The sequence below is a fragment of the Phaenicophaeus curvirostris genome, chromosome 16, assembly GCF_032191515.1.
Source record: "Phaenicophaeus curvirostris isolate KB17595 chromosome 16, BPBGC_Pcur_1.0, whole genome shotgun sequence".
Taxonomy (NCBI): Eukaryota; Metazoa; Chordata; class Aves; order Cuculiformes; family Cuculidae; genus Phaenicophaeus; species Phaenicophaeus curvirostris.
Genome location: NC_091407.1, coordinates 12,012,327 through 12,027,295, shown reverse-complemented (window position 1 = coordinate 12,027,295; position 14,969 = coordinate 12,012,327).

Sequence of the window (14,969 nt, the reverse complement as noted above, 5' to 3'; positions counted from 1 at the left end):
GTGCTAACAAGAATGAGAATTAAAATCATAACAAGTATTTCTCCTTCTGCCCCCAAATTTCCTCTTTTGTCCAGCCAGCTCTGTCAACAAAGATCCAACAACGTACTAAGGGAAGTCAATAGCAGTATTACTGAAACGCAAAAAGAGCAAACAGTATTTGTTTGATGTTGTGAAATGAGCAGTAGGTTTACAGATCTAGCAAGATTTTCCATTTATTTACAAATATGGGGGGGCAGGAATTAGCATGAAACCATCCCAGACATCATATTTTCCCACTCAGATTTACAGTCCTGCAGAATGTTTTCATAGCTCCATCCTTTTAAAGAAATAGCATCCTATCACAGTCAGATAAAGGAAGGTGAATTTGAAGAGACAGTCTATTCAACTATATTCCAACAGAATTGCACACGCTTTACTTTTTCTACTATTATTTCAAACACTGGGCTGCAATATTCAGTCCAGCTTCCTGTTCTGGTACTCAGAAGCTGAAAAGAAAATGTATTTGTTCTCTTCCAAACAGAAAGGAAGATTTTGGTTTTTAAATGATGAAAGTTTCTTGGAAACAGCTAATTTCAGTCTTCATTACTGAAGATGACAATTTAGCATGGAAACTTTCATCATTTCTCTCAAAAAAGGTAGATTGCATTCAGATTTTCATAAGTTTCCATCGTTCTTCTTCCCTCCTTCTCCCCCTCCCCCCATTATATTATACAGCTGGTGGGGCTCTCAGACTACAAAATAAGACATTAAATCAGAGAGCCTGTGTTTGTCCTACTTTCTTCACTTTTCTACATTCAATTCCACACTCAATAGAAGGGAAGACAAAAGAAGGAGACATTTTCAATACCCAGGCCCTAATAATATCCCTCTGGGATTACCTGCAGCTCAATACATCATTCAAAAGCAAAGATTAAAAGTAATAGTCACGTTAATATTATTTCACAATTCACAAACATAAATCCCCATTTGTTATTCATGAGCTTATCACACACACCTCACCTCTTAAGGAGCAAAATACTGCAGCATGTGCAGAAAATGGTAACACAAAGTAAACAGTGAAGGAGAGGCAGATGACTTTATAGCTCATTTAAGGTAAAGATATTGCAGGTATGTTTGCTAACAGAGTAGCAGCATTCCTGCCTGGCTTTGACTATGCACCATGCAGCAGTGTTTATTGCCTCCCTCATCATCATTTAAACAGGTCTCAGTCTTTCAGCATCCACATCCTAGCCGTTGCGCTTTTTGTGATGGGCACTAATAAAAACTACTTTCCTGTAAGGGGTCTGAGGCAGTGGAGGGCACCAGTGCCTTGCACACACAAACCCACCCTTTCACATAGGGTAACAAACCCAAATCTTTTGCATGCAATTAATGAGAGGGACACCCTTTCTCAAGGAAACTCAGAGCTAAGTCAAAACTGTTCGTCCACCACCTAACAGGATATTTCTGCCTCTTACACAGAAGTGAGCAGCTGACCTTGAGCACTGCATGATTCCTGGGCTTGCAACATGCTGCCTTGTGCACACAAAGCTATTCACAGACAGTATGGAAGCAGAAGAGTGTGTAAGAGTGACTTGCAGGCAGGCATGTGTGGGCCCCCAACAAAACACCCCACCCCTGGCCACAGGCAGATGTAAATTCAGAGACGATTTTTATTTCACAAGTGATCTCCTTCAGTTGCTAACTCAACACTTTCTCACCACTGTCTGACCACTCTGAGCTCTGCAAAGTTCAAGGCAAAGCTAGTGGTGCTCTGTAAGCAACATGCGCAACCTGCTTTTGCTCTGTAGCCGTGCCTGAACCACAGTGAATGGACCCCAGCTAGAGTAAATATGTACACATTCCGCCTAGTAGTGGTTACTGTAGAAACAGAATGGAAATTTTCACCAATGTTTCTCTCTTGTTTCCCAACAAATACCAGCATCTCCCCTAGAAACTATATCGATCTCTAGTTTTTCAAATAACTGCTATTATAGAAGTAGATGAACTCTCCCCTGATAGACCTGTCAGACTCCCTGCCGATGAGAAGACTTCCATGCAATCCATACACACAATTGCTTTGGAAGTAGACAACTGACTTTCCCTCCCTCTTGCCCCACCAGCTATGCCACCCTGCAGCTTTTCTTGGTTTCCTCTGTCTATTCTTTTTTGAGCTGATACTTGTTTTGAGAAACTGCTCAAGTTGTGACAGAAACTTCTGAGCTATTCCAGTAATTGGCCTGCCCCTGAGGAAAGGAGAGGTTGAGAATGCCAGTGCAGGGGAAGAGAACCTTGCAAACATCATCTCTTGGGAAGCTCCTATCATAAATAGGGTCACGTTACGCAAGCTTGCCATGCATGCGCAGTACTCAGCACCACAAGTATTTCCTCTCAACTCAATGTCTTCTCAGACATTTAAAGATACAAGGTTTGCTTTTACATATTAATCCTATTATGTCTACTTTTTGTATTTCTATAACTACTGCAGACTATTTTCCTCAGCTCAGAGGAGAAGGCATTAAATGCAAAACTCATTTAATTGGAGCTGTTGCAAGTTTGCTGATGAACACTCAAACACCAAAGAGTTAACCTAAGCAATCAGAATCTCATTATTACCTGGAAGTACCAAGATACCTAACATTTATCATGTGCTAATATTATATTGCACAAGATTTAAGCAAAAACTAGTACCGGCCATATCCTCAGCTGTTACAAGTCTCATCAGTTTCACTGTAACAACATCATTATGGGGCACAGACTCTGGCCTGCAGTGGAGCTATCGTAGACAAAGACAATTTGCATTCCTCCTAAAAATAATTAATTGAATGCTGCTTGGTAACTTTCTTGACAGACAGGTACCACAGTCCACTGCCTGATTTTTTGATGCACATGGAGTGACCTGACTGAGCCAGCAAAGTTCTTAATATTTCACCACCTTGGCATCCAGGGAAAGATTCAGGCATCTAGCTTTTAAATGTGTTTTTGTTTTCTAAACTGTTTAGTGAAAGAGACAGAAGTTCTAACAGTATTGCTTATGCTCCTCTTGTGACAAAAGGGATGACTGAACAACCTCCTGAGCAGGTTTAGGGACACACAATCTGAACATAGCTGAACTAGAGCTGTCAGCTTTTCTGTGCTCTTGTTTAGTCCTCCCACATCAGACCTGATGCTGTGCAGGAGGACAAAGCAACCTGCTAGACAGTACCACCTCCAGATTCCCAGCTGAGCCATTACCACCCTAAACCCTCTCACAGGAACAGCTAGAAGTGGGGTGACTGGGAAAATGAGTGTATTCACTTGTCCCCTATACATGCAGGTGAGGAAAACCATAGATACCCACCTGGATGCTATTACCTCTGTAATTGTCCTTAAACAGCGTAGAGGACTGGGTGAGTGGTAAAAATCTATTAGATTGCAAGGGAGCCAGACACACTGATTATTCATTTCAAACTTTATCATATAGAGGTGGGCATGGGAGAGGTTATAACCACACTATGACAACAAAGCTTTAAAAATCTTCAGGTGTTAGCCATCTGCTGACAATCTCCCTACTTAAACTGTCATTTAGCAATGTTTTTGGCATTAGCATTTCCTAAGTGTATTTCCCCATTCGTCTTCCAGATAATTTCATTATCTGCCTGAGCGAGGCTCAAAGACAGACTTACATAAAGGTTTTTCATATCTAGACACATCCCACTTTGAAGATTACTATTCCAGCCCTTCCCAGGATTAAAATCAAGTGCTCACTTCCAACCTTTATTTCTCCTCCAACATAACAGGTCTGCCTTTTCCATGCTTTTTTTTAAATGTAAAAAATATTGCTACCAGTCAGATATTGGAGACTGTCCCCCTCTTACCTCAAGAATGAGTAATTTTAGTGTAGAAATTACTGCTTTCAGACACCAGTAAGAATCAGCAGATATGTCTCCAAGTTTTTTGTTTAACGTGGCATCTGCTTGAAAATTTTCAGGTGTCTGGAAAATTACAATAGATCTCCTGGGAAAGAATTAATAGGCCACAGACAGGTGAGGGAAAGCTAAATACTAAATAAAATACCTCACCTAGCACTGCAGTTCATCATCTGGGTTCCCACACCTGCAATAAACCGTTCCCATCTGTGCCTGCCAATACAGCTTTCAACCTTCTCCAAGGATGGAGCTTTAGACACAATAAGGTTGACTCTGGCACAATGGCTTTAATATTATAAAGTGCTCAATTTATTTAGCAGTAAAATTGCTGACTCTGTCTCTCAAAAGTAGAATTAGCAGGAGAGGATTAGGTTTTTTAGTAACTAAGTACTCCAGAAAGATCTCCATAGCCTGTGGATGGTAATGCACTCTATTTTTGCTAAAAGGCTACCTAACTGCCTAGGCTGTAATCTGAAAAAAGCATTCTCAGTATTTGGTACTCAATTACTATTAAGGGAAGACTAAAGATGTTCTTTGTAAGGTATTTTAATAATAATAACAAAGGTATTTATAATATCTTTGTAAGGTATTATAAACACACTCCGTGTGTTTATACTGAATGTGTTGAAGGATGGAGGAGAACGTTGCTAAAGCTGTGTGAGAGTCTGGCTCAGCAGCACATGGCTCTTCATGAAGTGCTGGGAGACCTGTATTTAACTTCAAAGGGGTAAAGAGAGTGGCCTTCTTCCCAGGTTTGGAGGAAGGACTTGAGCTCATCCTAGTACTACCTCTTCAGCAGAGAATCACTCATTCACCACAAAGTTGAGCTGTGGCATACAGACCAACAGCTACCAGTAACAAGAGAGCAGATCGTACTGTTCACTTACATCATTGGTTAATACATCAGTTACTGAGCTAGAATCAAGCTGAGATTACATCTCAGAATCACACACTCACATCTCAGAAGTTTGCTTCTCCTAGCAACAACTGCCCAGCCCCCGTCTAGCAGGCAGGGATGCACAGATTCAACAGGAGCATAAGAAATGTTCCAAGGAGATGCAAAAGGGACCAGGAGCTTCCAAGCAGGAGAGAGGGATCAGGAACACTAGGAAAACCAAATGAATGGAGATAGGGAACAAGGTTTAAAAAGGAAGATCTATGGTGGAGAAGGAGAAATAAACTTTCCCTACAAAGACACCTAAATTAATACAATGGAGGGTTAGGCCAGACTTGCAGGAAAGAGGGACTCCTTTTTCCCCTACATTTAGTAAGGACACTTAAAATGATTTCCTCGGTAAAAGAGTGCTCATTCTATGGTGACCACGGAGTAGCTTGGCAACTCTGCCTAATTCTAATTTCACACAACCTGTAAAACACTACCACTCCTTCGGCAATGCCAGGCATTGTTTTCACTGGTTGAGATGCCTGGATTAACACTTCAGAAAATGCAGACATTGTCATCAAGTAATGTCCTCCACAGAAATCATGAGGCAGCTGAGCTTGGCCTGCCTCATTCAGCCCAAGCCCATAAGTAAATGGAAGGTATTTTTCCTGAAGGAAGCTCAATGCAACCATCCCCAAACCAATAAAATTCTTATGTACTGGCTTAACATTAACTCCAGTGAGCCTATTCACATCCTTAAATTTAAAGTCTGTATATAAGTACTTTTCTAGACTGAGCACTGGAGTGCACATCCCATATCAAATCAAATCTTTACTACGTGATTTGCTGCTCCATTTTGTGCCCATTAAAAAAAAAATCCCTTCAACTCTCATGTCTTTTTATGATTTTAGATATATATCTTACAAGCTTCTTTCAGATCCCTAAATAAAATGCTTCATATGAGTGAGATTTCAGCCTGACAGGCAAATTCTTTACTCAATCCTCATCTGCATCAGTGGTCTGCCTTAAAAGCCAGCTTTCAGCCTACTCTTCTGTTGCGTACCTCTAGAGAGCAATGCCACATGTACAGGACTGCAGGGCATCTGCCCATGGGGCAGGAGCGACCAACTGACACTGCAGGAAGTCACCAAGAAGCTCCCCACTCATTTATTTCTCCAAGAGTGGGTGCATGGGCAGAATTCAGGAGAATTGTACCTTTAAGCCATCCAGCTCTTACAATTTTTCATAGACGCTTGATAATTACAAGGGAAGATGCATGTAGGACTCTGTTTGCCTGACGTTTGATTCATTCACAGAAGGGTAACAATTTGAGTTCATAAACAGCAATATTCCAAAGTTTGATTCAATTCACAATCAACACTCCAAGCTTCAAACTTCTTGCCTGAAGCTCTGAATGACAGCCTAACAGGAGGTATCAGACCACATACTCCAGTGTCAGGGACCAGCAAGAGCAGGGCTGCTCCATGAGGGATGGCAAACCAGAAGGCAAGGCAGCACAGCCAGGCTGTACCTGCATCAATGGGAATAGACCTAAAGCGCCTGGGCAACTCAGGGAGAGCTGAGGGCTCATAAAAGGGTCTATAAAGTCTCCTAGACCAGAAGAAGGGATGAGCCACAGGTAGAAGGAAAGAGCAGAGGATGCCCAGAGCCATTAAGGGCTATTTGTGGCACCAAGACCCAGACACCTAGGTGACCAAGGAGCCATAAATGGTGAACACAAGGTCCCCAGGCTCTCACTTACCAGTAGGTTGCCACGAAGAGGAATTGCCGAGGCACAAGAAATCAAGGCAGAGATCTAGAACTCTAGACTCTATTTTAGAAAATCAAATTATTTCCCCCACACTGTTTAAATTTCATTGAATTGGCTAACGGCCACAGAAAACCCTTATTTCACCTTTTTTTTTTCTCTTCCTCTAGCCAGCCAGCTTTATCTATAGCCCAAAGTAGGAGAGTGTAAAGAGAGTTACTATTTATTCTCATTAGTTTCCTCTTTTCAAACACCAGGATAGCGACTGAATGAGAGACAGAACCCAGGGTGCTTGCATCCCTCTCACTGCATCACTTTACTCCATACTTGCGCCCACACTTCCACAAAGAGCAATCATTTAACACTATATGCTAGGCATATAGTGTTGACTGCCCTATAAAATGGTTTCTGGGTTAAAATCCAGCCTTGGATCTTGTGCAAATGTCTCTGCCTTACTCAAGGCACCACATTGTTACCTGAACTGAACTTCTGCTGGCTTGACATCAGACTTACTCTAGGGAGGGACTGAACGTTACTTCTTCAGGATCTTCAGAAAAGTGATTTTGGTGATGAAAAGAGAGAAAGAGTTCCTGATGGTTTTATTTCAAATAATGAAAGTGTTTGAAAATGTTGTTTGGAGTAGAGAAAAATATTGAATTTCGTGTGGGAATCTCAACGCAAATAAGGGACAAATGGAGAGAGGGATTTTTAGAAAATTCAGTTTGTCACCCAGCTGTGTAATTTATTTCAAGATGGCCATCACATAGGTTACACATAACTGAGTGCACTTGTGTGTGCATATGAACACAATACTTAATTTTTTGGTTTGACAATATTGATTTAAATCCTTTACTTGATGAATGAGTGCATTATGCAGTGAACAGTGAAACTAGACTTGATGAGTCATTGGCAGGATTTTCCCAACTTTTTGAAGGCATCCTCTCCCGTGGGCTAGAAGTCAGAAATATCCTCCCAGCACGTCTGCTCAGGCTCTGTTTTTGACTGTGACAAGACAAGCCCAGGTATTACTTCAAGCCTGTCAGTTCCTCCCACCTCTTCAAACCCCTCTACACATTTCCTAATATACACACAGAGGATCAAGGGATGGAAAGTCTCTCAGGGTTCATTTGGACTTGCAATGCATCTCTTTCATGTTAATTTTCCTTTTCCTTCACCTCAATTCACTCTGACATCTTGCCACGATATTGTCAGTCTTGGAGAAAACAACAAGCCAAAGCAGATGTGCTGAACACATGGTCACAAACAGGAGCAGTTCACAAGCAAAGGTAGCATGTGAAATCATTCCAAAAGAGGGATCTCTTATCCAAGAAATAATCTGCATCTGCTCCTGTTGTTCAGTGGTTTAAAAAAAAAAAAAACACAAGCCTTCCATGTTTAAGTTTACAGTTTGAATTTACCCAATGTTCTGAAGTTAAAGGGTCATGATTTTAGACCTCTTTGATATCATCATAACTTCTTTGATTGAAAAGCAGATATATAACTTTTCCAGTATTTTTAATAAACAATATTATGTTGCAAAAGCCCCCTGTGGTTTGGTGCCACAGATGTTATGATGGATAACTCCATTTTCTTAAAGTACCCTCTGAAATGTGAAGATGGATAGAAATTATCATTCTTTGAAAGAAAGATGTGGGGGGGTTTCCAATGAAAAAAAGGGCTACTTTGCTTATAATGTTGCTCTATTTATTTTCTTTGCCCTGTAGAATTTAGGTGACTAATCTTAAACTAGGCTGTGAATCCATCCAAAGGCAGCGTATAGAGCAGCCATTATACATCTTACTGCTATTTCTTGTTTCTTTGATATCTGTAGTCACTGAAAATGGGAGAACAAGAAGTAAAGCCCCTAAAAAGCAAGGTACATCTGGCAGGCCCTGAAGATAAGCTCAGCCTGCCAAGGAGAGAGCACAGAGTGCTGAAGTCCGCCTTAGGTCTGAAAAAAGATGAGGAGGCAACTTTCTAGATGAATACCAAGTTTTTAGCTGAAGTTTTATACTGGATAAGTCCATTCACTATTCTCCCTGTCAGAGGCCATTGCTGCACTGCAATATAAATAATAGATACAGAAAAGCAACCTATAACAGTTAAAGTAGGCTGATAGCAAAATCCATGCCTGTGTTTGGGAGGAGGCCAGGAAGCTCAGATAGTCAAAACATGTTGCCTCTGAATTTGTGAGAGCTTCTCTAACTCCAACACAACACCCTGAGAGACTTGCCTATTGCTGTGATTTGATTACCCATACATTCAGATTGAGTATGCACCACCTGTTAACATACAGAACAAAACACTTTCACCAAGAGCATTTGGTAAATAAATGACTTGGAAAATATTATTAAGCTCAAAACCAACATTTTACCATGTTTGATTTGTCACCAGATGCTGTGGAATCTGAAGATAACTGAATAAAAAAAGGCAAAACAGTGACAATGAGACTAAGATAGAAGGAAAAGGCAAACTTTGTTGTGAAATTACAGTCAGAAATACATGCAAAGCTCTAATTCTACTCTGGACTATGTCAGGTACAATAAACTCATTGTATTCATGGAGAGTAAGCTCCCTGACAGGCTTTGCCACATTCTTTATGAAGGATACATCTCATTCAAACAGTAAATAATATATTAACACAACATTATATTTTGTAGTCCACCACCCCACATGCTAGGACAGGTTGATGTACAGATTAGTGACAGAGAGGCGCTGTTTCCTGTTGCAGACAGCTAACAAGCCTTCAAAGAGTGTTTCTTGCTGGGAAGATGGATGTCAGTAAGAGCAGCTGGTAATGATGCCAGCTAAACTTCATTTCTTTTTGCCCTTTCCCTCTTCCTGATTGGAGGAGGGGGGAACATTAGCGTAAACAAGCAATAACATTCCTCTTAAATACCATAAGTTTAGAAAAGTGTGCACACTTACAAGTCTTCAGGACTCCTTCCTTTAACTGATAACGTTTTACTGGTTCCCAACAGCAGAAGTTGTTTGAATCTTCCCAGCTCACTCTACTTGACACCTTTTCACCATAAGGTAAGTTCACAACAGGGCAAACAACCCCACTGGAGTCCAGACAAGACCCTAGGGAAGAGGCCATCACACAGGGCCCAACAGTCCTGCTACAGCCCGAAAAAAAAAAAAAGAGATATTCACATATTGCTGTAGACACCTGCAGTAGATTGAACTAAATCCACTAAATTCATTCAAGCTGAAATATGTACAAAGTTATCATTTTAAGCAGACACAGTTTTTACTACTGTCCACCATTCTGTATAGGGTCATACCAGAAAGAATAAAAGGTGGCTGCCCAGAAGCATGATACTTCACAACCAGCTGACCATTCCTCCAAATAACACCAATAGGGAAGTAAGACCTCCTGCAAATACACAGCCCCAAAACAGATGTATGCTAAACAAACACAAGTATGTTACACTGAAACCAAAACCCTCACTGGAGACCCTACTGTCTCCTAAGAGTACCTAAGATGCCATCTTGGTCCCCAGGAGAGATGACACTAAGATTATTTCTTTAAAATCCAAGTTTTAAAGTCATTAGTGCCTTGGAAAGGAGAGATTTTGGGGTTTGGGGTTTTTTCTCCCCGCCCCCGCTTTCCTTTAAGGCAAGTGCAGGACAAGGTTACATGACTACTTGGAATCAACGCAGGTAACAAAAGATTGCCATCCAGTGCACAGGGAATATTCAGTGTTCTGCTCTACAACAGGTACATCCTGCGCTGATCTAACGGGAGAAACACACCACACAGGACCTGCAAACTCTGCCCTGCACCTCAGCCCATACTTTGTGCCAGATGGGTTGCTATCTTCTGCTGCAACACTGACTTCTCTAGGCTAATACATCTGGCAGCCAGCTAAGTTCCTTTAGCCAAAAGGAAGATAGAAAGCATTTTCCATGTCATGGTTCCTGCTTGGGGAAAACAAAACAATCATGGACCTTATGGAATTTCTGAACAATCACATATCTTTACCTGGGACCTCTGCAGTCTATTTCACCACATGAATAGTGCAGAAAGCCAGAAAAGGAGCAGTTAACTGAATTGCAATTTGTTCTCTCCTGTCCCTTGCCCTGGAAAGGCTGCAGTTTTATCTCAGTTTCAAATGTTTCAGCCAGTCTATGCTAATTCTCCACACCTTCCTTCCCACCCCCATCAAGTCCTGCTCCTACACACCAGACTTCAGATTTATCTTACTCTTATAAAGCAGCTTGAATCACTATTTCAGACTCTCCAGATTTACAGTTAAAATTAAAGTTCTGGCAAGCCTCTGTCACTACATTGCCCATTACTGTGGTACAATATAATGTAATTAATGTTTTTATGTTTAAGGAAGAGGATGCACATATGTTCCTCAGCTGCTGATGAACAGATTTATAGGTAACACATCTGAGTCAGTGCCCATGTTTAGACATTAGGCTGACAGATCACTAATCATTTTCTAAAAGCTGTGCACCACTGCCCCGCTTCCCTAGATTTGCAAGGAGGACTGTGCTGGGATACCACATTGAGATGATAGATTTCAGGTGACACAAGGGGAGGAAGCAAAACATCAGTAAATGTTTCACCATATCTATCTCTTCATAAGCAGATGTTCTTGCTTAACATGTACCATTAAGCTAGCGTACGCCATGTGCTTTCTTAAAGAGAAACCCAGCCTGCCAGGGCAAGCAGCTTGCAAAGGCACCTAAGCCAGCCAGTCCCCTGAAACTTAAGCCCTTATTTAATCAAAACCCTTTCCACGGAGAAGGGGAAGCTCTCACATCCCTAGCTGCCCAGGAAGGGTGAACTTGTGACTTGGATCCTTTCTATCTCTTGTTGCCATTCCTATTTTGATTCAGCTTAGCAGACAGGTACCAGTTTCATGGTGCTGCAGCTGTGGCAAGCAGCACTCACCTGGGCAGGATGGTCCCCAGCAGGACACAGCTAGAGCTAACCAACCCTGCTACTGCCTCAGGAAGATGTTCTAGATGCTTGTTAGAGCACTATCTGATTCTTTGTTAAAAGACAGAAACATGCACGTGTTTAAACAGCTTTAACCACATTTCTTCAAACCTGCAATAACATAGGCAAGATAAGCCCTAACAGGAGCTGACCTTGGCCAGACACCCACCCAGCTGCTCTCACACTCCTCCTCCTTGACAGGCCAGGGGAGAATATAAGTTGGAAAAGCTCACGCTTCAGTCTAAAGAAGGGAGATCACTTACCAGTTACTGTCACAGGCAAAACAGTCATCACTTGAGGGAAATTAATCTAGTTGATTGCCAAACAAAAACAGTAGGATTATGAAAAACAAGAACAAAAGCCAGAACACCTTCACATCCCAAAATCCCCTTGTCCACTGACCTCAATTTCACTTCTTCATCCTGGATTCCTCCACCTCCTGTTCCTCCACCCCAAGTAGGACAGGAGGATGGGCAATAGAGACTGTGGTCAGCCCAATAACCACTCCTCTCCTCCACTTCTTCAGCCTCACACTCTTTGAGTGCTCTATCACATTCCCTCAAGGGCTGCAGAGAGGAAATTCTATCATTCAGAGCCTCTTACTCCAACACTTCAGGCTGATTTCCTCAATTCCTAAGGAGTGTTTTGCCCCTTCTTAAAACTGTTTTCCCAGAGGTCCCGTCAGCTTTGCAAACAGGCACAGCTGAGCCTTGTGCGGGGCTGTGAGGCAAACCCCTCGAGCCAGCTGTGCTGGGCAAAGGGCAGCCCTGCCTTCTCCTCACAGAGCCTTTGCCACCTCACTGCCGGCACATGGGCACCGACACCCAGCCCTTTGCCATCAAGTAAACTGGAATGGTTTGGAGTTGATGATCTCTAAGGTCTTTTCCAACCTAATGATTCTATGAACTGCATCCCCCTGGATAACTGCAACAGCAGAAAAGCAGTGGAGAGAGTGGGAGCATCCTCTGCTGCAGTTTCTGTGGCTTGTACCAGAGCATACCCAGTGGGGAGTGCATTAGAAACACACCAATGACCTTCTCTGGTCAGTGAACCCAAAGTGAACATAATAAATATCTGCGATAAATACAGAGGTTTAAGTAAGAGAAACAAGTGTCTTGCAGCAGAGGAAAATCTAGAGCTTCTCTCTCCTGTGCAACAGTCAAGTTTTCCTTTGGGTTTTTGTTTTTCATGGACTCCAATAAAGGCAATCGGTAACCTGGGAACTTTCTTTCCTTTTCAGTAATTCCCTCAGGGGAGAGCACACTGGTAAAAAGGGGGGGGGGGGGGGGGGGGGGGAGCGGTTCAAGGACTCAGCCCACTGTCTGGCACACCAGAGAAGAGAATTTTTCTTCTTTCAAAAGATGCAAGATAAAGCCCTCACTGAGGAATCTGATTAGCCAAAAAAATGAGTTTTCTCCTATACTTGTATCTGGGGGCTGTTTATGCAGTTTGGCAAGTCATCCTCTACTTCCAAGCACAGGCTCTCTCTCAGAGCCCAGCGTATTCAATCTACTGACTACTGACTTAATGGCATTAAAGAAAAATAACGCAGTTTAAGGAAATCTTTGCACAGAACAGATTTGTTAACCTGTACTAAAGCCCAGTCTAGGCACTCTCATTCAGAATTAAAGTGGCTTTAATTCAAGTTAGTGTTTGAGTTAAATCTAAATTAAATTTGAATTTAAATCATTAAATCTGCGCAGGGATTTAGTGTGGTTTACATAATCAATTTTAAGTTCATACCCTTCATTAATTTGGATGACTATCATCCAGTCTTTGCTTACTTAAAAATAGTTCTAATGCATTTATTAATATTATACTACTCAAAGTGGGTTATTCGTGAAGAAACAGAGAGTTTGAGCTTTCTTTGAAGTTTCACAAAATGAGAGTATCTTGCTGAAGACACTAATTTTGTTCTCAGGCGTATTAAGGGCAGGAAGGGCTATTAATTCCACATAAAGAGCTTCTGTGTTGTCATAGCCAGTAAAGCAGGCACAAGGAGCATGGCTCTTCCCTCATTAGCACCAGTCAGAGAGCCTGGGCTCCTGTCTCACTCACGTGGCCAGCAGCCTCCCTTCCCAAACAGAGGTGGCATCTGTTCTGCTCCAGCATTAGGTCTTACCTGCAGACAGTTCACTCTATCTAGCCCTCTGCCTGCTTTAGTCCTGGAATTGTCTCCAAGCTGGCATTGTGCTGTGAAGACCCCGTTAACTAGGTGGCTGTAGGTCTGCAAGATCAGCCTCACCAAAACTGCTCCCACAGCTTTGTGCACCTCCAGCCTGGCCCCTGCGCTCACCAGGCTCCACATTATTCTCTTCTAGAGGCACAGGTGAAGGGCAACCTTGTACACCAAGGCTGGGCAATGAACAGAACTCCCACCTCCTGGAGCAAACTGCTGGACTAGAGTGAGGGCTTCATGTGGGCAGTGTGGATCCGTCTTTGCTGCAGAGATTCAAGTGGCGTTGGAAAATGCAGCCTTTGTTGTAGCTTTCCTACTTTTTCCCCTTCTCCATGAAATGCTAGCCACTTTTTGTTAAAATCTCACCTGTCACCAGATTTCAGAGGAATGCAGAGTGGATTCGTTTTACAATATATGAACCAGCTGCTCACAAAAACACTTTCACTCTCCTAAGGTCTGCTAATCATTTCAGGAGACATGTGTAGAAGAGGATATCTCAGCTGACACTGGAGAGCACAAATGTTGACACAAATATGAATCTGAATTTTCTGACAGTAGTTGATTGTGTTGCTTTAGAAGGTTTAACAGACATGCCACTCAGCCGACAAGACCCTGTTTAATGCTTCACTTTAAGTATTTGTATCATCTTTGGGGTTGTCAGTTCTGGGAATTGCAGCTCTTTGAGAGCAGTTTCAGCAATTTCCCTGTATGTTACACCTGTAAAAGTACAATGCCTGCCTCTTTTTCAGGCTGAGCATGCTGACAATCCGAAATCACATGACATCTGCTTGGAAGAGTGGTTGCTAAATCTCTTTCCTCCTTTCCCCACTTTATAGCAAACAGTTTTCATAGGTGCCGAGTGCTTATTATGCCAACCAGGTGTGTGCAAAAGCAGCAGCTGTGTCACATGAGGGTGCATCCTCTCCACAGTCTCAGATTGCTCACGCCTCTGGGCCTTAGGCTATAAATCCCATATTAACCTGGCTCATATTGCTTCTAATTTTCAGTTGATCAGAGAAAGCTAGTTTCAAACAGTTCAAACAACACTAGAATGTTTTGATACAGTCTTTTCTCTTTTGTTCAGCCAAAAATATTTTACGTTAACTTACAGATAGTCATAGGTCTCCTCAAATTGCAGTTTGGGTCAACCAGAATATTCAGATGCAGGCTACTCTGTTTCTAGCAGAAGTAAACTGCTGTATTATACTTGTAAGGCTGCATCTGTATATTGCTTGCTTCTGGGGATCTGAAATTTCATGGGAATGTACTGCAAATTATTAAAAATTAAACTTTGT